We start from the raw sequence: 21,655 nt of genomic DNA on the forward strand, positions 1-21,655 counted from the left end.
TTCTTCTTCCCGATCTCTTCCAACCAACACATCTCTCCAGGACAAGGCCCACAGAAGGAAGTACTGAAAACCTGGCTGCAGTTGATGCAGCACAAGGAACCAGACAGAGCAACAGACTGGAGGGTCTGGCCCTATTACTGAGCCCAAGCACCGTCCTGCAATCCTGCCTTCAACTCACAAGCAGAGCGACACGCTCTATGCCTGGCTCAGAGGTGATGGCCACTCCCCAGCCAGGAGCTCACATAGCAACAAATGGCCCAAGTGGAAGGCAGTGCTGTGTTGGCGGCTGGGTGAAGAGAGATTCTAGCTTCGCTCAACCCTACTAAGTGGGGCAGGCTGAAGGGTATGGATGGAATGAAAGCTGGACCCAGTCACCTTTCTGATCTGGGGTCTTCAACTCCTAGAACACTCCCTGATGAAGAAGGCAGGCTAAACAAGAGATTGGGGCTCTGGGTAGCTAGGTCCACCCTCCTCTGAAAGCACAGCATACCCAGCATCCTCCTTCAGGTTCTGCTGGATGGGGGGAGGGTGGAGGGAGCACATGGGAGAGGCTATAACCTGGGCTACATTCCAGGTCTAGACAGCCTTTCCTCTTCCACCCCCCAGCAGGGCTGCTTCCTGCAAGAACTAGGGGTCTGTGTTGACTGTGGGAAACAAGACACCCTTCCCCCTACCTCCCAACCCCCCAGCCTCAGCCGTGACAGAGGCCAGGGCCCCCTCCTCCATGAAGGCAGGCAGGCTGCCAGGCTTCAGACCCCACGTCTTCTAGGGTCAGGCTAAATTTAAACCAGGCGGACTCAGGTCAATGTTATGACCCCTCTAAGGGGTGAATGTTAACAATGCCCCTCCCGTGGACAGGAAGCCATGACTTGACAGCCCGATGTGGCAGGGGAGGTCTATACTTCATAGTCCAAAGACCAAGAAGCACCATGAGCTGTTCCTGCTGGCCTTTCCTTTGAAGAACTCACCAGCAGTCTGCTCTCCTCCTTGGCTCAAGCCTCAAGTCTGGCTCAAAAGGTGGCTAAAAGCACTAAGTGAATCCCTACATTAGGAAGGAGCAGTGTGTGTGTGTGTGTGTGTGTGTGTGTACACACGCAGTGTGTGTGCGTGTGTGTGTACACACGCACGCTTGTGCCTGTGTGATGTGTCTCAGCTCACATCTCTGTGAAGGATGGCAGTCAACTTTTAAGGTATGAGGGAGTCTTCCTACCACTACACTACCCCCCCCCCGCCCCCGTCCTGCTGGAAAGCAACCAGCACAAATGCCCATCTGGAAAACGTTAAGGTGCCGTTTGATTAACACGTTTACAGCTTGGGCTTTCTGTGAAAGAAACTGGAGCTGTGTGGTGGGGATGGGAGGAAGGGAAGGAAGGAAGCTGCTGCCTCTGCTGGAGCAGCCGGTTATAGGGCTGTTCTTTCCAACCCTAGTGAACCACTGCAAATAAAAACAACTGGGAGCTTCCAGCTCCTCTAAGTAAGGGGAGAAAGCAGCAAGCCCTCTGTCCCTCCCTAGTGTGCGACACTCGGGGCTCTTGTTAGCTAGAAAGCTGGGCTGGATGCTCTTTGCACAAAGGTCTCTTTCACTGAGACTACTTTGTAGTGGAGTCCCAGCTCTGGAATAAACGGAGGTCAAGGCCACCAAGGGAACCCAGGCCCCTGCAGCCTGAAATTTAGAGTAACGGAGTCTGCTGAAAACCAACATGAGCCGAGCTGTAGCTAGTTCTCTATAACTTAGCTGCAGCCCTCTTGCCTTTAAACTAGCTCAGGATCTTGAGTTCATGAGAGGTCAATCCATGATGGTGGTAGAACACACAAAAAAAGCTGGGTAAGCCCTGTGGGCTCCTGAAGCCACTAGGTTGAGGTAGAGCCCAGAGGGTCGATATGTGAGGCTAGCTCTCTGAGCACATGAACAGAGATGACTCTGGATGTCAGAAAACAACCGATGAAGAGCTCTTGCTATCCCCTGAGGAATTCCAAGGGAGGAAGCATTTCACATTGTCCCCAAGTCCTGGGGTGAATGTAGAGAGTCCCAGAACATGGACACAGACCTGTTGTAGACTTCAGCAAAAAAAAGTCCACTGAGCAAACACAAGATGATATCTTAGAAAGCTAGTCCCAGCATTCCGGGATGCCTTGGTGAGACAGATTTAGGTTCCAGAGAAGCCCCCCAAGGTCTCCTTCACGCTTGTCTTCAAAGCAATTCAGACAGCAGATGTCTTAGGTAGCTCAGTCCCACCAGAGCGGCCTCGGGTAGGGCTTCCTGCCTTCCAGTGGGAAAGTCAGGAGATTTGCCAAAACGAAAAAAGTAGGAGGAGGAGGAAAAGGGAGGAGGAGGAGCAGCAAGAGAAGGAGAAAGGGGAGGAGGAGAAGCAGGAGGAGAAGAAGAATCAGAAGGAGAATGAGAAAAGAACCCATCTGAGCTCAGCAGCCCACATTCCAACAGGTAAGCCTCCAGCGCCCATCATACCAGACTTTGAATCCCTTTCCTTGGGAATTTCAGACCTGAACAGAGACTTCTCTCCTTTCACATTAGAAAGAAAAGGCCAATAAATAAGTCCACAGACGCAGCTTACCCTGCCCAGAGAGTTGGCCTCAAAGGTCTTCAGCCAGAATCGCTTCTTTCCCCCGACAGATCCAGTGCGTGCACTGGCCAGAACTGCACAAATTCCTTCCGATCCTCCTGACTGAAGACTGTGATGTCACCGCAGGCCCTCCCTCTGCTCCCTAAAAGGCCATTCATACCAAGAAGGACTTTAACCCCCTTCTAGGAGGCCTGGCCCCTCCCTAGCTGGCTGGGCCTGGGAGGGCAGTGGCTGAGACAACTCTGGCTGCCTTCAGTCAGGCTGAGGATCAAGCAGGGGAAAGCCAGATGGACTTCTGTAGAAGCCCGATATCCTCTTCTCGGAAATCTGGAGACAGGTTTTCTAGGACATTTAGGGAATTAATATACCACTGATATAGAGGCTACCAAAAAAAAAATCTGAAAGATGCTGGAGACATATTTGATTAAATAGATTTCAGGATAGCTTCTATTTCTACTTGGAGAAAGACAGTTAATATCTTATGGTAGTTGAGATCAGACAGTAGCCAACTCTGCGTTTTACCCCACATTATCTCAAAAGCATTCTTATGTGATTTAATGTATGTAATTTAATTTTGTGACTAATGTACAATGTATTTTATATGTGTGAATATGCTGGTCCTGGGGGTTGAATTTAGGGCCTGGACACTGTCCCAGAGCTTTTTGCTCAAGGCTAGCCTCTACCACTTGACCCACAGTTCCACTTTGGGCTTTTTTGGTGCTTAAAGATAAGAGTCTCACCCTCTATACAGCGTCTTTACAAAAAAAAAAAAAATTAAAGGGGGTCTCAGCCCATTGTAACTCATGCCTGTAATCCTAGCTACTCAGGAGGCTGAGATCTGAGGATCACAGTTTCAAGCCAGCCTGGGAAGAAAAGTCCCTTTGAGACTCTTATTGCCAATTAATCACTCAAAATCTGGACGTGGAACTATGACTCAAATGGTAGAGCGCTTGAGCAAAAGAGCTCAGGGACAATGCCTAGGCCTTGAGTTCAAGCCTCACAACCCACAAAATAAATAAATATAAAGATAAATAAAGATAAGATTCTCAAGGACTTTCCTGCCCAGGCTGGCTTTGAACCACAATCCTCAGATCTCAGCTTCCTGTGTAGCTAGGATTTCAGGTGTGAGACACTGGTACCTAGATAGTACAATGCATTTTAAATGGCTACAAGATGGTCCACGCCAATGTGGGAATTGCATTTGAAGCTGGCCATCTATGATCTACCCTCACCTATGATGGCGCCACATCCCTTTGCTATTTATTCATCAGTAGCCTTCAGCAACCAAGAAAACAGATCAGCCTTTGCTTTCATTAAAAGCATGAGGCTCACTAGCTTGTTCACTCCCAATTAGATCCCAGAACTACACATGGGAATCCACTAACTCCCAACCTTGCCCCCAGGTCCCATTTACCTCATTCTCTAGAGCACTGGTTTCACCAGTGTAACTTGGGTTCTAGCTGACTAGGAAGTCAGTTGGAATTCCAGGCCAATTCACCGTGATGTGCTCATTTTCATTTCTTTCGTTATGTGCCAATAGTGGGGCTTGAACTTGGAGCCTCACTCTCTTTTTTGCAGGAGGCTGGCACTCTACCACTTGACCTACACCTCCACAACCACTTGTGGCACTTTGCTGATGAATTGGAGATAAGAGCTTTATGCACTTTCCTACCCAGGTTGTCTCTGAACCGCTATCCTTAGATCTCAGTTTCTGGAGTCGTAGGATTATAGGTGTGAACATGGTATCAGCCAAGAGTTCATTTTCTAGTAAGATCCTAAATAAGATTCTAAATAAGGAGACAAGACTGAAAGGACTTTTGATTTATAGTAAACGGCTGGGAAAGGATCCTAAATATTATGCAAGGTGTGGGCCTGGGGCCTGAGGACAGCTGGCTTGGGTCCATTTGGGAACAATTTGATCTAGTCAAGTGGAGCCTAGACATCAGCTCTTAGCAGGATTCCCCAATGGTCTGCAAGTTGCCAGGACCCTTCTGAATATATGCGTCAAAGGAACAACCAAGAGGAGGATGTTTGTTTATATTTTATTTTTTGCCTTAGAGGGCTGGCTGGTCTGGAACTTGCTGTGTAACGCAGGCTGAACTCAAACTCTCCATCCCGATACTCCCTGCTCCCCAGTGCTGATATTACAGTCTTTGTGCAACCATGCGTGGCTAGAGGGGGCTTCTTTGGAAAAGGAGACTGAAAGTGTATTCAACAAATGACCACATCCAAATGACATTTTTCATATGCTGAAATTGATTTACAAGCAACAGCGAGTTTTTACAGTGACTGAACTAGTGGTACCAAGTCACCAGGGAGCTGTTTTGGAACACTGACTCTTATGTGGCTCTCTGGAATAATTGGAATGTTCTCCTGTGCAGCCAAAGGCATCTTAAGATGGCACTTAGCCCTCAAAAGTACAAGAGGTGGGAAAATCCCTAGGGGACATTGTTCTGCTTAAGCATGAAGAGCGAGTAATGGGTACAGTGGTGTGTTCCTGTAGTCCTAACTACCCAAGAGGCTGAGGCAGGCTGATCCAATACTCCAGCAGAGTCCCCAGAGAGAGTCAGAGGGGAATCTGACAGACACCTCTGTCACTTCAGCTCACCTTTATCTGTTACCCCCACCCCCACCAGCATAGGCTCTGAACTGGGGGTGGGTTGTCTGAGTTGATGAAAATAAATATGTACTGCCAGCTCATTTCTCCTGGGTTGTAACCTGATCTTTGGGTCCATCTCTGAGGGAAGCTTGCATTGAGAGAAATGGTTTGGAAACTTAGCTTTTGTTGGCTAGGAAGCCAAGTATAATTTAGGAGCACCTAGCAAGAAGGTTTGATGACACTCAATATCATTATAACCAGCATTTAGTAAAAGATCTATTACATACATATTGAGTACAGGATAGATGCTCCATACCTTTACTGGGAGGGGAGGGAGGGAGAGAGGGAGAGTAGGGGGGAGGAAGAAAGAGGAGGCCAGGAGGGAGGGAAAGAGGACTTTAGTGTCTTCCTCAATGAAGTGGTGCAGTACCAGTGCACCCTGTACTTATCATAAAAGACAAATACTTTAATAGAAAAAGAACTCTTGCAAATCAATAAGAAAAAGTTTCCCAGATTTTTCTTCCCAGGCTGGTTTCACACTGTGATCCTTACTTAGATCACGACCTGGAGTAGCTAGGATTACAGGTGTGAGGACCTGCACCTGGCACAATACAGCATGCTAGTTTTGACGCTAACGAAAATAAACTTACACACCTATGTTTTCATTTGGTATGGGCATGTCTGCTTGTATTTGCAAACTGTTCCTGTAAAGAAATCTAAGGAACCGCTAAGAGAGGTTTTCTCTGAAACGAGGTGTAAGGGAGCTGGATGTTAGGGGCTGCGCAGGTTTCTTTCCCTTCTATCCTTTTCTGCACCTCTTGAATTTCAACCGCATGCACAGACTAGCTTCTGAAAAGAGAACCGAGCACATAAAAATACAAATAGGTAATAATAAGTAGGCAAGTGCTAAAAGAAAATTGCCTTATGGTGGGCAATTAGGCATGCGGCAGTGATTACTTCTCCAGGTGAAAGTCAAGGATACGGTGCATACATCTGTACACAGTATTTATAGTGTTTGGAAGAATCCCATCATATTAACACACGGTTAACACCCAAGAATACGAATGGAGAAAATGCTTCAGGTGGAGACTATAATTTGTGTTTTATAAATGTCTGTATTGTTCAGCATGTTGCAATTAGAAAAGACAGTAACTGAAAAAGGCTACCCATTAATAAATAAGTTACATATTTTAAGTACGCTGAGCCTTGACAAAGCCCAGGGCTTAGCATTTGCAAAACCTCTGGATCTCCATTTGTTATCTTCATGTCAAATTACGAGGCCTTCCTTCACTCAGCCATGATGAACAAGGTGCTCCTAAGTTTGGCCTTCTCCAGAAAGGTTGTGCTTTCTTCTTTTTATTTTATTTCTTCTCTCCTTTATTTTGTAGTGGTGATTCCTGGGTTTAGTACATAGGATCTTAGAGCTAGAACCACACCCTTGGTAATTTTAGTAATTTTTCAGTTATCATTTTCCTTTTTTTTTTTTGCCCCAGACTTGCCTTAGACTGTGTTTTTCTTATGCCTTTTCATATAGCTGGAATTACACATGTATTACTACAACACCCAGCTTGTTAGGATGGAGTCTTGCTAACTTTTTGTCCCAGTTGGCCTCAAACTACAATCCTCTGGATCACTACCTCCAGAGTAACTAGAATTACAGTCTTGGGTCACCACAGCCAGCCCTAAGTTGTGCATACAATAAGCTGCTCATTCCCAGAAAAAGTGGTGAAACACTTGGTGAGTAACCAGATTCCTCCCTGGGAGTCAAATGTCACAGAATTTCATAAACTATGTCACAGAAAAGATTATGTCACCAGAAACCCCCAATGAGTTTCCCAACATATATGATCAGCCAAGTAGAGAGGAAAGAAAAATTGAAAGTTTATTACTCTAAATAAATGAACTTTATTAAAAAGTAAAAAAGTTAACTTTATTATTCCAACAATTTCTCCATCTAATATACATGTATAATCTAATAAAATCTAATAACCACTCCATTTACCTACAACACACACACACACACACACATATATATTCAATGAATTGGAGTAATTATTTTTAAAGGCTTTCAGAAAGTTTGAGGAAAGTTTTGAACATAATATTTGGGGTTGTTAAATCTAGTCTTTCTTTTTCGTGTGCGTTCTAGTACTAGAGTTTGGATTCAGGGCCTCTTACTTTCATATGGGTTTTTTTTTTGCCCCTTCAGGGCTGGCACTCTACTACATGAACCATGTCTCCACTTCTTGCTTTTTGCTGGCTAATTGGAGGTAAGAGTCTCATAGACTTTTCTGCCCAGGCTGGCTCTGAACCATGATCCTCAGATTTCAGGAGTAGCTAGGATTATAGGCCCTAAATCAAGGGCTAAATCTAATCTGCTGTAAGCAAACACCAGGGCCATTTGTGATTAACATTCAGAGAGAATGTGCACTCTTACTGTGGGTCGCCCAGTTCCTGGCCTTTGGGCAGGGCCTGAGGGCTCTGAGGTCATCCAGGAGACTCAGACTGAAACCAGCAAGGAAACTGGGCAGGCAGGAAGTATTAGTGGCAAACTTTTGCTTCTTCAAGACAGTATTCCCAATTCCAGAAAAGAAATCTATCAAAATGTCAGTTAAATGAAATGCCTGGTAGCTTCTAGCACTTTAATAAATGGATCTTCCACTGTCCAGTGGAAAAAGTTTCCTCTTAATTCAATCAATCAGCTGTCTACTGATTGCAAGGAAATGGATGAAAGGTTCTAGAAAGTTTAAGATTACTGAGGACACAAGCAAGCATCACCATGAACTGCTACGCACTCTGAATTCAGAATAGCCACTGGTTGAGTTTCTTCAAAAGCACAAAGCATGTATGAAGTCAGATTGTACAGTAAACAGATCTAGGATCTAATTCATTCCAACATGAGCTGTCAGGAAAAGAAAATCCTTGGAAATTCCAAATGTATGTCTGGGGGTGTTGCTCCAAGAGGATTGAGTAGGGGGTCTGAATCAGGACTGGCACTGGGGGTTCCAGACTGATGAAGGCCAGGACACACAGCCATGGAGCAAACAGAGAAGCTTCAAGCCAAGGCCCTTCCAAAGCTATGACTGTCATCTCCTGTAGCAAGATGCCATTTTGGACACAGGATTTGAAGCCTAGTACTTGAGGTATACCAGTAAATCAAACAAAAAAGATAGGTACGACTGGGCACTGGTGGCTCACGCCTGTAATCCAAGCTACTGATGAGACTGACATCTCAGTGCTGCAATTCAAAGCCAGCCCAGGCAGGAAAGTCTGTGAGACTCTTATTTCCAATAAACCACCAGAAAACTGGAAGTGGCACTGTGGCTCAAAGTGGTAGAGTGCTAGCTTTGAGCAGAAAAGCTCAGGGGCAGCACTTAAGCTCCGAGTTCAAGCCTCATGATCACCACCACCAACAACAAAAGATAGGTGCCTTTGCTTGCTAGGACCTGACACCAGTTCTGATCCCAGGTTTACTCCAGTCCAGAAAGAGCACCAGGAATCTGACGTCTCCCAAATTCATCCAGGCTAGGTCTGCCAGGCTGTAACACTGGAAAGAGGGACACTCAGCTCTAAGGACAGCCAAGGCCCAGTCACCTGCTTCCGTCCTCTGCTTTTGTGCTTCTGAATGCCAGGAAGGAAGCTCTTTGCAGGAGAAGAAAGGCAGCAATTTCTCTATCCACAAAGGGGACACATGGTCAACACAAGCACAGTGGCAGGGCAAGCGGTGGAGTCGAGGAAGCAGCTTGGATTCTTTTTCCTTTCCCTTCATGGCAGCACCACCTGGCCCCGAGCTACTCTAGTTTCTCAGCAACCTTGCCTGGCTGAAACATCCCAGGAGCAGAGAACTATGTTTGAGAGAGCCAGTAAGTCATGTGGAAACAGGTTAAAGTCTGAAAAGCAGCATCAAGAAAGGGGTTCCTCCACAGCCCTGCTCGGTCCTGCTTACCCTCCGAGGACCCTTTGATCCGGGGCCACCTCATGCTGTTTTGCTAACTGGACTTAGATCCAAACTTCTGGTCCACATGCCTATGTGTGGTAAGGTGACGCAGTGGGAAGACCACCAGCCCAATAAAGAGGTCAGGGTTGGGACCTTCTGGTATTACCAGCTGACTGTGTGAGGGTGAGACTTTGCTTCTGTTAAACAGGTAGAATAATTACTGCTGTAGGTTCACTTGAGCCCCCTCAATTCTATTTGTAATTTTTCTGGTGGTTAACTGGAGGTCAGAATGTCTCACTGACTTTCCTGCCTGGGCTAGCTTCGAACCAGGATCCTCAGATCTCAGTCTCCCGAGTAGCTAGGGTTATAGGTATGAGCTGCTAACGTCCAGTGAGGCCGATGGCTGTATTCGGAAGAGGCTCCTATGACCCTCTCTATGTGCTTTCTGCCTTAGCTTTGCAGACAACAGAAATGACAGGAAAGGTCATGATGTTTCAGTGAACACCTACTAATGTCCCTGGATATGTTTATCTCCATAAATCCTCCCCAACAGCTCTGTGGATCCCTATCTTGCAGATGACACCAGGGTAGCACGGAGCTTAAGAATTTGACCCGAGACACAAACAGGTAAACGTGGCAGAGTTGAGATCTAAGCCCTGGCCTGTCCAGCTCTCCAGAGCTCCCCTTAGGAAAGCACATCTTCACATCCTTTCTGCCTTCCCATGACACATGACGTGTCTTGGCTTGCTCATCCAAGAATGTGCTTGGAGCTCTTAGCAGCTCCCTCAGCTAAGGGGGATTTTTTTTAAAGCTGGGCCTGCCATCCACCCCTCCTTAAGATGCCTGGAGTTCCACTTCTCTAACCCACGAGCTGAGCCTTCCACCAGTGAGTGCATGAGTGAGTGAGCTCTCCCCAGCTGAGTGGCTGCAAATCTCCAGACAGGGTCAAGGCCACTCACAATGTGTTTTTCCTCACATACTCAGGTTCCAACGTAATAGCAGGGAGCCCCACACAGCCAGTCCATTCCGGATATGGGCCTGTCCCCAAACAAGCGGGCAGAAGGTGGGGGATCTAAGAACAGGAAAACACAGGGGCAGGAGAGAGGAGACTTCACTATTGCTGGAACACTATTAGCAAACATCTCAAGCTGTGAAGCTGTGAGGTGGTCACTGGAACGGAAAGGCTAATTGGAGCCAAGAGGCTGCTTTGATGTACTGCTGAGCCCTAACTTGCAATGCCTTGATTTAGAATTGTTTTTTAGGCTTTTGGTGGTACAAAAGTGATACTTGGTAGAAAGCCTGCTCTGAATTTTAATTCCCCACCTGAAAGCCTCTCCCATTACCATTTGACTCTGCTTTTAGGAGATCAACTATTTGAATATTCTACCTATGAGCCAAGTCATGTGGCCTTATTTCATTCAGCATAATATCCCTAGATTTATCCATGTTGTCACCAATGACGTGACTGCCTTCCTTTTTAAGGCTGTATAATATTCCATTGTGTATCTATTTTTTTATTGTGAATAATGCTACAGTGAGTATTCCAGTCCAGATAGCTCTCCCAATGTACAGATTTCATTTCCATTGGATATATATTCAAGAGTGGGGATTCTGGACGGTATACTGGTTCTAATTTTTTACTTTTTTGAGTTGGATTCTGAAACAAACAAAACCAACTGCAGGGGCTAGAAGCCTTGACACGCTTTTCAAACCTGACCTACTTCCTGGAGTTTGGCTCTTCACTGGTCCCTTCATCTCTACTACCTCCCCCCCCATCCCTGTCCTGGGACTTGAACTCTGGGCCTGGGCGCTGTCTGCTGTCCCTGAGTTCTTCAGCTCAAGATGAGCACCCTAGCACTTGAGCCACAGTGCCCCTTCTGTGTCTTCAGATGGTTAGTTGGAGATAAGGGTCTCATGAACTTTCCTGCCTGGGCTGGCTTTGAACTGCAATCCTCAGATCTCAGCTTCCTGAGTAGCTAGGGTTATAGGCATGAGTCACTGGCGTCCAGACCCCTTCTCTCTGGAACAAATTCACCTCAGCTCCCCATGTCAAGCCCATTCCTGTGACTCAAAGAAGCCAGTGGTGTCTACTCAGTCATCCCTTGACTTGAGAATCTGCTAGGTTATTCATTACCTGTAATCCTGGGGGGCAAGGTTTTCTTTGGGGAAATCTACTACCAGTGGCTGTGGCCAGGAGTTATCTTGGGTCCTGTGGCCCTTTCTCCCAAGGGACTAAGGAGGTCACCAGGAAGCTTTTGTGTTTCCTGAGAGCTTTAAATATCTCAATCTGAAAGCTAACCTCTAACCTCTCAACATTTCTGAAGTTTAAATAACATGCTTCTCTGTGGCCCTAAATTTTCCCTTCAAATTACAAGCTTATTATTCAAAGTGCTAAATAATATTTATAAGTTTGGGGTTTTGAACCACACACACACAAACACAAACACACACAACCCACTACACTAAAATTTTCTCCTAGCTACAAATTCTGAAGTCTGTCAGTGGTTTTTAAGCTCAGGGGGGAAAAGCAAAATGATTTAGGGGTATAATTTTTACACATTTTTCTAAACTGTGGTATTCTTACTATAAATATGTAGCATAATATTTACAATTTCAACCACACTGAGTGTATGATGCCCTGGTATTAATTTTAGTCACTGTGTTGTGTGACCATCAGCACAAATTCCAAAACATGTTCATCATCCCAAACAGAAACTCATTAAGTAATATGGGTCATGATTTCTAGAACATTCTATGCAATTAATTAGAACGTAAATCTAGGTAAATGGATTACATCTTGTGGCAAACATTGGGGGGGGGAGGGGAACTAGAGAAAAACCAAAGGGGGGAAAATTTATTTGACTACTGTAAATGAATATCTACTTTCTAACTTTTGGAATTTAACACTCATTTGTCACTATTATAAAGTATTTAAAAGTTTAAAAAACTTAATTTGCATATCCTAAACATACCATTCTTTTTTTCTCATCTTCATTGTACTTAAATATAAAACATTAATCTAATATCATAAATATAAATATATTACTTCTTTATTTAAATATATTTATTCTTTAAAAGTAAAATGATTTCTATTTTTTAAATTTAAAAAAGCCAGCAATATGATACTATTATCACCAACAATTCTTGAAGAAATTATATGGCAACTATATGGAACTATAGATATCTCCAACACAGTCTCAAAGAAAATCCCATTTCTAAACTCACTTTTATAGCAAAGCAAATAACTAGAATACTTTTGCCTTTTGGTCCTCTTCTGCCTGGGTAAAGACTGTCTCCTCACAAGACTTCACTCCAGATAGTCAGTGGCTAACAACTCAGATAATCCCCTCACTGAAAAGTCTGTTTTCAGCTTAACCTTCTCTTGAGTTAATTGATGACAATCTTCCATTAGGAGCCCCTGGCACTTCAAAGCATAGTTTCTGGAACTGAGCAAAACAGATGGCAGCGAGAGGGAAGGTCTTTAACCCTTGAGGCTAATTGCTGGAATTGAATGTTTCCTAATGGAGATAGCAGCTTTCAGGTGAATAAACAAGCCATTTGTTTGAGAACTGAAACGGTCATCTAATTTCTGGGCTGATGATGGATGTAGATGTACACATGCCATTGTACACACACACACACACACACACACACACACACACACACACACACAGAGCAACATAAAGACTTCGTCCTTCTAGTCTCTCAAATCTGCCCTTGTCTTAGTCTTGTTCCTGGGATGGGCTGAGGGGTTCCATACACAATAAATACCAAATGGTATGGTCCTCCTGCTTTACACCCAAAGCTGCTCTGCTGAGATACTCCTGGGATTTCAGGTCTCTTTCATGCTCAACTCTCAGAAACAGTTGTCTTCTGGGGAATCAGTTGTGCTGAGACCCTGGGAAGCAACTTGATCTCCACTCAGAAAAAGCTATCCTGATGGCCCGGGGTTTTTCCTACTGACATCTACTAAGTTATGTTTGCCAGAGAAGCCAGCGATCATCAGCACAATCAATACCCTATTGTACCCGCCTGGATTGTGTGGCTGCTGTACTGGATGGACGCTTCTTACAGTATAGTTGATTATATAAAAAGCATTGGGAAGGGGCTGGGAAGGTAGCTCAGTGGTAGAGCGCTTGCCTTGCATGCCTGAGGCCCTGGGTTCGATTCCTCAGCACTACATAAGCAAAAAGTTGGAAGTGGTACTGTGGCTCAAGTGGTAGAGCATTAGCCTTGAGCTGAAGAGCTGAGGGACAGCGCCCAGGCCCAGAGTTCAGGCCCCACGACCGGACCCCCCCCCAAAAAAAAAAGGCATTGGGAAGCTGGGAAGGTGGCTCAGTGGTAGAGCACTTGCCTTACATGCATGAGGCCCTAGGTTCGATTCCTCAGCACCACATAAACAAAAAAAAGAAAAAAAACGGAAGTGGCGCTGTGGCTTAAGTGGTAGAGCGCTAGCCTTGAGCTGAAGAGCTGAGGGGCAGCGCCCAGGCCCAGAGTTCAGGCCCCATGACCAGACCCAAAAAAAAAAAAAAAGGATTGGGAAGCCAGGCACTGATGGTTCATGCCTGTAATCCTAGGTACTCAGGATGCTGAGGTCTGAGCAATGTTGTTTGAAGCCCGCTTGGGTAGGAAATTCCCTGAGACTCTTACCTCCAATTACCTCCAATTACCCAGCAAAAAACCAGAAGTAGAACTATGGCTCAAGTGGTGGAGTACCAGGCTTGGGGGGGAAAAGCTAAAGCATGCTCAGGCCTTGAGTTCAAACCTCAGTACCTGCACACTCACAAAACAATAATCAAAATTTAAAAACAGGGGTGGGGGAGGAATGGGGGGCAAAAAAGCTTTAGGAGCTTGCTCAGCAAAATTGCCTGTATAGCAAAGAGACAATGCTGTGATCAAACCCCTGTACTGCAAAAACAAAAACTTGGTTTAACAAAACAAAATGAACTATCTTGGGGAGCTTGCAAGTCTGAAAGGACACTTGTCATAAAGTTAACTATTCCTGGATATGCTTATCCATCCTATCCATTTCTATCCATTCACACTGAGACAGCAACAGAAACAGAGACAGCTACCCCTCTAGAGTGAAAAGCAGTGAGATATAGAAGTATTTGGGCATCTCATTAGCTGTGTGGGATCTGATGGTCAGACCAAGTATCAGGGGTTGTACACATATAATCTGATTTTATTGAAAATTAACTCCTAATCATTTTATCTATGCCATATATATATATATATATACACACACACACACATACACACACACACATACACATATATGTGTACCCACAAGGATAAGTAACAAGAGACTTTAAATCAACATTGAGCTGTTATCAATGGCAAAACCTGCTCAAAACTTGTTTTTAGAAAATCATACAGGTACACTGAAGCTAATTCAATTCCCAGGCAGGATCAACTCAATTTTTGACAGGGCTACGGGGAGGGTAGGGAGAAACAGTATGTGAGCTGACCTCAGCCTCTCCAGCCTCCTATCTCATCCTCTAAGTGTTTGAATTACAGATCTGCACCCCCAAGCCCCAAAGCAACCCAGAATGAAGTAGCAATGATACAAGTATCTGGTGCCACAATGGAACCCCTAACATGGACTAGAGCGATCACACAGCCATTGTAAGTCTGTATTCTGTCGCAATTTCATTCTGTGGGTTCCGTTCTGGTATCATGAACCCAAAAGACATGGTAAATTTGCATATGTAAGCCTCCATAAAATTCTTGTGAGAACTGAGTCACCGAAAGCGCTCTGCTGGAATTTACCATCTAGCAGTCACTGTAGCTTGCTTCTGCAGCCAGCTTCGTTTCTCCTCTTGTACCATGGCTTCCCTGGATGGCACAGTATATAATCCAAGAAGTGGTAACACTAATTTGAACCAGCTTGTTAATCTGTCAACTAAGATTTCTGGCTGGAGAGTCTGGGTTCTGAAGACAAAGTCACAAGACAGTCTCAGGATGGGCAAGACACACCTGCCCATTTTGGTAGCATTGAGGAAAGAGTATTTCAGCAGCAGCCTTAGGAGATATCTGGGAACTCTTCATCATCACAATATACATGAAGAAGCACACTTTAAGATCTGAAACATTCCAAGCAGGTGCACAAATCTCAAGGGAGCCCAGGCTTTGAGCACATTCCAATGAAGCAGAAGAATCGGGTTTTGAAATTGGTTTCATTCCACATCTGTGAGCTTTGGCAACTCCCTATCTCGAATCTGCCTTCTTGGAATTCCTAAACTGGGTCATGGTGCACATCCCAAATATTCAGGGTTCTTAACACCAGCTATAAAAACCATCCTTCAGAAATTGATAAGATGAGGCCTATCAAGATGTGTTTAGTGCTTCTTTTCTAAATCACTGCAACACAAGCAGATTAATGGTTAACCTCAGCATTTTACAGACTGGGAATGCACACTCCAGAACTACACTTCAGTTAGCTTCAAGTTAAGAAAGGAATCTTAAGCATTACTTCATCTGGAATAGTTTCAACTAGAATCTCGGTTTGTTTGGTGGTAAACATCTAAAACCTCAACAAAACTTCTGAAGAGATTCCAGTTGGAGACTGGGTAGAACTCAAAATATGATTCTTTGCCATATATATATATATATATATATATATATATATATATATCAGCTGGGCCCAGTGGCTCATGCCTGTAATACTAGCTACTCTGAAGGATGAGATTTGAGGATCATAGTTGGAAGCCAGCCCTAGCAAGAAAGTCCATGAGACTTTAACAAATTACTCAGGAAAAGCCAGAAGTGGCACTGTGGCTCAAGTGCCTTGTGCACAAAAGTGCAGGGTCACCACTCAAGCTCTGAGTTCAAACCTCAGAACGGGCACATACACAAAATGAAAGCAGGGATGCCAAGCTTACCTCCTTTGCTCTGTGTGTGTGTGTGTACACGTGCGTGTGCGTACACACACATGCTCTAAGCCATGCTTTCTGTAGTCACTTTGCAATCTCCTTGGAATCGAATCTGAGAACAACAGACTTATGATTGATCAATAAATATCATCCTTGGGATGCAAAGGACCTCTAATGAATAATAGACCCTCCCTGGTCTATTATAGACCACCCACCAGGCAAAGAACACTTGTTTACCCTGACTAGTCAACCAGGCCATACTTGGATTGGGACTGTTTAACAATTATGTCACCTCTCTGCCTCTGACCCCAATTCTTTGTCTATAAAACCTAAGGCAAATGTCAGTGTCCTCGGAGATGGCTGACTATGTACTGAAGTGCTGTTGTAAAAGGCAACTTAAAATTTTTGTTTGGCTTTAAATGGAGAAACACTGGCTAGCGACTTGATCCCAGGAATTAATAACTGGGAGCACGATCAAGGCCGAGTGTCCCAGACTCCACATCCTCTGTACCCACGTCCTTTGTCCAGAGCCATTCTCAAAGTAGCCATGCTGGGCTGGGCCCAACATGAAACAAGGCCCCACTGGACGGCTCCTGTGATAATGGACTATTAGCCAACGGATGCCCCCTCTGAACCTGTGTGTGACTAGGGACTGTATATATACCTTCTCACTACAAAGCCCCCAATTCTCCCTCATTAACTTAAGCCAGTGTCTGTACCCCTGAAAGCAGCCTAAGCAGCTGAAAGATACACAGAAAGGTTCTCTTCTCACGGCTGTCATGTAATGAATCTCCTTTCACTACTCTTTACCATATCTCTTTATTTGGTACACTGGGATGAGTGGCGGGACCTGACACATGGATCTCCTAGAGTTGGAGCATGAACTCTAAACTCTGGCTTCCCATGGGTTTTTAATGTTGTTTCTTTTGCTTTTAGGGCTTTTTTCTTTTTAGGGGGCAAATGGGGTCACAGAAATGGAGGAGTAGAGGTGAACAACTAAAGACACAGTATTCAATATACACTATGTGAAAAATGAACTATAAAACTTGTGGGCAGGGATGGAAGGGAGAGACTGGGGAGAAGCAAAGGAAGGGGTGACATTGTCCAAAAAGAATTATACTAAGTACCTGGCTCCTGGAATGGCAACTCTTCTGTACAACACCTAAATAATAACAATAAAATTAAAATCGGCAGGGAGCTGGTGGCTCACGCCTGTAATCATAGCTATTCAAGAGGCTGAGATCTGAAGATCCAGGTTCAAACACAGCCTGGATAGAGAAGCCTGTGAGACTCTTATCTCCAATTAATCACTAGAAGAAAACTGGAAATGGAGCTGTGGCTCAAAGTGGTAGAGCACTAGCCTGGAGCTAAAGTGCTCAGGGATAGTGCCCAGGCCCTGAGTCCAAGTCCCACAGCCAACCAAACAACAAACAACAAAAAAACTCTGGTTTCTGTTCAACCTGAATGGAGAGCATTGAGGGTCCTAAAGATGGTACACTGAACACTCAAACTTGAGATGTTCAAGAATCACAACATAGGTGCTATGGTTGATTGACATTTAACTCCCATTTATATGACCAATGGAGTCAAGTGGGACCTTCAGGAACTAATTGCTCCATTTATGGAGTAATAGTAATGGGTTATTTATTCTACTAGTTCTGCTTCACCATATGATGTTCTCCCCCACACCATGATTTGAAAGAAAGGCCCTCAGATGTTAAGTAGCTATTGAAGCCATGGTCTTCCCAGGTACAAGAATCGTACATTAAGCCAGATGCTGATGGCTCATACCTGTAATCCTAGATACTCAGGAGACTGAGATCTGAGATTTCAACCCAGTCCAGGCAGAAAAGTCTGCTGTGGCTCAAGTGGGAGGGCATCAGCCTTAAGCCAAGTGAGGGCACAAGGCCCTGAGTTCAAGCTCCAGTACCAGCACAAAATGGGCAGGAGGAGATAAACTAGTTGGATGTGGTGGTGCATACCAATAATTCCAACACTCAGGTGGCTAAGGCAGAAGGTTCTTGAATTCGAGATCAACTTAGGCTACATAGTGATAGCCTGTCTAAGAAATAGAAACAGAAGAAAAAAGAAGAGAGAGGGGGGAGGAGGGAGGGGAGAGAAACTCTGGGAACAAAGAACCATCCCAGTTCCAAAAGTCTTGGTTTCAATGCTTATACTGAAAGAATGGCAGGATAGAGGACAGACAGACAAGGAGCTGGAAATTCTATTGTTTTTAACGAATATCTGAAGGACCAGATTCAGACACTGAAACCAGAAAGTAAACTGAAAAGGCTGGTAAGCTCCCATCCCATCCCATCTATTTCTGGATCTTAAATGATAAGATTAGGAGACACAGGAACAGCTATTAAATATTAAATACGACAAGGCTAGAAATTCCTCACGAATGAGTAGAAATGGAAAAATGATAAGCCTATCTGAGGGGAAGGAAGTCCTAAGACACCCCCACCCTACCCCTGTCCATGGCCCTGGTGCTTTAAGGAGGTCCAGATATATCTCCATATTTTAGAATCATAAACAACCCCCATCCTACACCCCCAGAACCATGGTCTGAGGATTTGGAGGTGCTAGATGTCATGACCCTAGCTAAGTATCCTCCCAGCTCAGAAAGAATAAAGGCTACTATACACTCTATCCTATAAAGGACAGGAGTTAACATTGTGCCTTTGACTCTCATTTCCTGCATGAGGAACAGGAAATGCCTCTTTTTCTTTTTTCTATCTACTTTATTCTGTTTTACTAAAATAAATCCTTGCTAAAAAGTCTCATCTCTTAAGACTTTTCATGACACACCCTGAGATGTTTGGGGTTTGTTTCCTTCCCCCCCCCTGCAATGACTAAATCTCTCATTTTGTTTGGAAACTGGGAAGAAAGCTGAGGGAAGCCCTCATCCACCAGCTGGTGACAAAAATGGATCAAATCTAAGCTACAAATAAATTTGTTAAGGCAATTTATTTATGCTACTTGGATTCATAAAGAGATATTTTTCCCTCAAGATAAAAACTCAGGGGGAGGGGTACACCAAAAACCAAACAAAAAACCAGAAATACCAGCCTTCATAACTATCCTGTCAGTCCGGCACCCCTGAGTCTACCCCTCATCTAGCCAGGAGTCTAACTAGTGTCAAGGAAGGAATCCAGTATCTGCCTCAATTACCCTTGGGCCTGCAGGAGACAGAAGTCCAGACACTATGAAATGATAATTCTCTGGGCTCATAAAAACAGTGTGAACATACTTGAAATAATTTACTTTCGAATGTCTGATCTTTTCTTCTCAGTCTTTCTGAATCTAGTCCTGAAGATAACACCAACAACCAGATTTTTTTTTTAAAGCTATGATTCTAATAATACTGGATGACAAATTTATTCACCGCTTGGTCAAGTTTAGACTTGAATGTTTAATACATAATAATAAAGCCCTTTATTATTCCTGAACACTTTATATCTTCCTGACAGCTCAATAAACACTGTCTGAGCTCATGCCTTTGGCACTACTCTGCTAGCATGAATATTCCAGCCTTCAGAGGGGACTGGAATCGCAGTGGAGGCTGACAACTCTGGTAAGACATAAAAACTACAGATAGAAAGAGGGTGGCAGTCAGCATGAGCCCAACCTGGTTTGGGATCTTGCTTTTGTACCCGATCACTGTGGGATCCCAGTGAGGAATGCAATGACATGTGGTCTGTCACAAGCACAGTACAACGCCCAGCTGGTTGTAGAAGTGGAGATGTGGGGGTCATTTACATAATCTAGGAGAACACTCACTACTCCTTGTCGGCTGATCCAACAGGCTACCTAATTAACGGGCCCTCCATTATATTCAAAAGGAAAGGGTAAAATAAAGAGGGAGCATATTTCATATTACCCATATTAATATTTACAGAAAGCCCTTACCTACATTTTAAAAGCATGTAAGCAACTCCTGATAATGTGAGGCCCACAGGAGGATTTGAGGCCCGCAGAAGTCAGCTGTGCACCTCCAAGGACAGCAGCAGGAAATGCCAGCAGCAGCTGCCCCAGCATGGCAAGCGGGGAAAGGCTGGCACTCATCTTGCCTCTCTGGACAGGAGCCCTGATGTATGTTCCTACCCTGGGTTTGAACTTAAGAACACTCAAAAAGTGACAAGGATAGAAGGCTTTGCTTCTTGGAAATATTCAAGGAACAGTGATGGCACAGAGGGCTCAATTTTAGGACATCTAGTCTTGGCTGTTGGAGATACTTGATTGGGGTGTGGAGGACTCTAACCTATCTCAGTGGAAGATGTGCGTCCTGAACACACTCCCTACCCTCCACCCCCAAGAATTTTATATTAGGAACACCTGAGCCTTAGAAAGATAGAAAAGAAGCACGGTGCTGGTGGCTCATGCCTGTAATCCTAGCTGCTCAGGAGGTCTGAGGATCATGGTTCAAAGCCAGCCTAGGCAGGAGAGTCCATGCAACTCTTTTATCGCCAAGTAACCACCAAAAAAACAGAAGTAGAACTGTGGCTGAAAGCTTAAGGACAGTGCCCAGGCCCTGAGTTCAAGCCCCACAAGCAACAAAAATGTTTTTTAAAAAAATTTAGAAAAGAGATAAATATAGAACAGTTATGATCTTGAATCTGCCCCAAATGCTCATGCTTTAGGGACTTGGTCCCCATTGAAGCACTACAGGCAAGCTGTGGAAGGCTTGAGGTTGGGGGATGGGGGACAGGCTGGGAAGGGATTAAATCCTTAGAGATGCTCCCGGAAGAGGAGGATTGTATGACCTCAGCCCCTCCCAGCAATCTTTGCCCCATCACTTATGGATACCAGGATGCATAATCTTATCCCTCAAAAATCCAAAACAATGAGGTCAACTGATCAGAGGCTGACACCTCCAAAACCAAGAGCTAAAGCCTTTTCTCTTGACAATCTCAGGCATTTCCTGACAGTGATGGATATTTCCTAACAGCTGACTAACACAGGGAATGACACCTGATAGAAAGCCACAGACACACTAAGGCCTTCAGACGAAACTTCAACCCCTGCCATGTGTCCTTTGTGATTTCTAGTTACACGTACTTGGCTCTAGATTTTGAGAAAAGATCTATGAGACATCAACTTGATATTAGGCAGCATCACGACTTGGCTTCTGGGGACATCGTCCGGGCAGTCACCTCCCTGGGAGGCCCCATGGGCTCACTGAAGAGAGGCCTTTAATATCACAGTAAATCCTCAGAGCAGGTTCAGATACACCTCCTCTTGCTCAGGTTGAGCAAGGCTTGGGTCAGCCTCAAACATCGGTTCTGTGTCCCCCTATATGAACATCCCCGGAGATTCTTTTGTCATCATCAAGAAGGATTTCTACAAAGGTTCTTCACAAGAATCCTACAAAAACATTCCCCTTTTGCAAAAGGGCTCAGCAGGCCTTCCAGGGATCAGAGAACAATTTGGGGTTGCTGCGGGTCAGAGGCTGCACAACATAGTTTCCTTTCTTTCTTGGGGACAGGAAGCTTTCTAGACGTAAGACATAGTACTGAGGTGGCTTTTTAAGCCATCCATTTCCAGGGGTCTTTCTCAGACTCCCCTCTTCCCTACCCAGTGTGAACTTGGGGGGAGGGGTAACTATTAACTGAGCCAAAATCTGAGCCCATTTTTAATATAAAAAAAATCAAAGTCATCTGCA

At 44.7% G+C, this 21,655-nt stretch overlaps 1 protein-coding gene across 5 annotated transcripts in view; it reads right to left on the reverse strand.

Annotated features, from left to right (window-relative positions):
• Nucleotides 1–21,655, reverse strand: part of Akap2 (A kinase (PRKA) anchor protein 2) — a 244,840-nt gene that overhangs the window by 32,424 nt on the left and 190,761 nt on the right. The window contains exon 1 of one of the 5 annotated variants that reach the window (XM_013023291.1): nt 2,574–2,670. The exons of the other annotated variants lie outside the window; for them this stretch is intronic. The gene's annotated coding sequence lies outside the window, so the exon portion shown is untranslated. Of the gene's footprint in view, nt 1–2,573; nt 2,671–21,655 lie in introns of those variants that run through there. 5 annotated transcript variants of the gene reach the window in all.

This window comes from Dipodomys ordii, unplaced genomic scaffold, assembly GCF_000151885.1.
Source record: "Dipodomys ordii isolate 6190 unplaced genomic scaffold, Dord_2.0 Scaffold67, whole genome shotgun sequence".
Classification (NCBI taxonomy): domain Eukaryota; kingdom Metazoa; phylum Chordata; class Mammalia; order Rodentia; family Heteromyidae; genus Dipodomys; species Dipodomys ordii.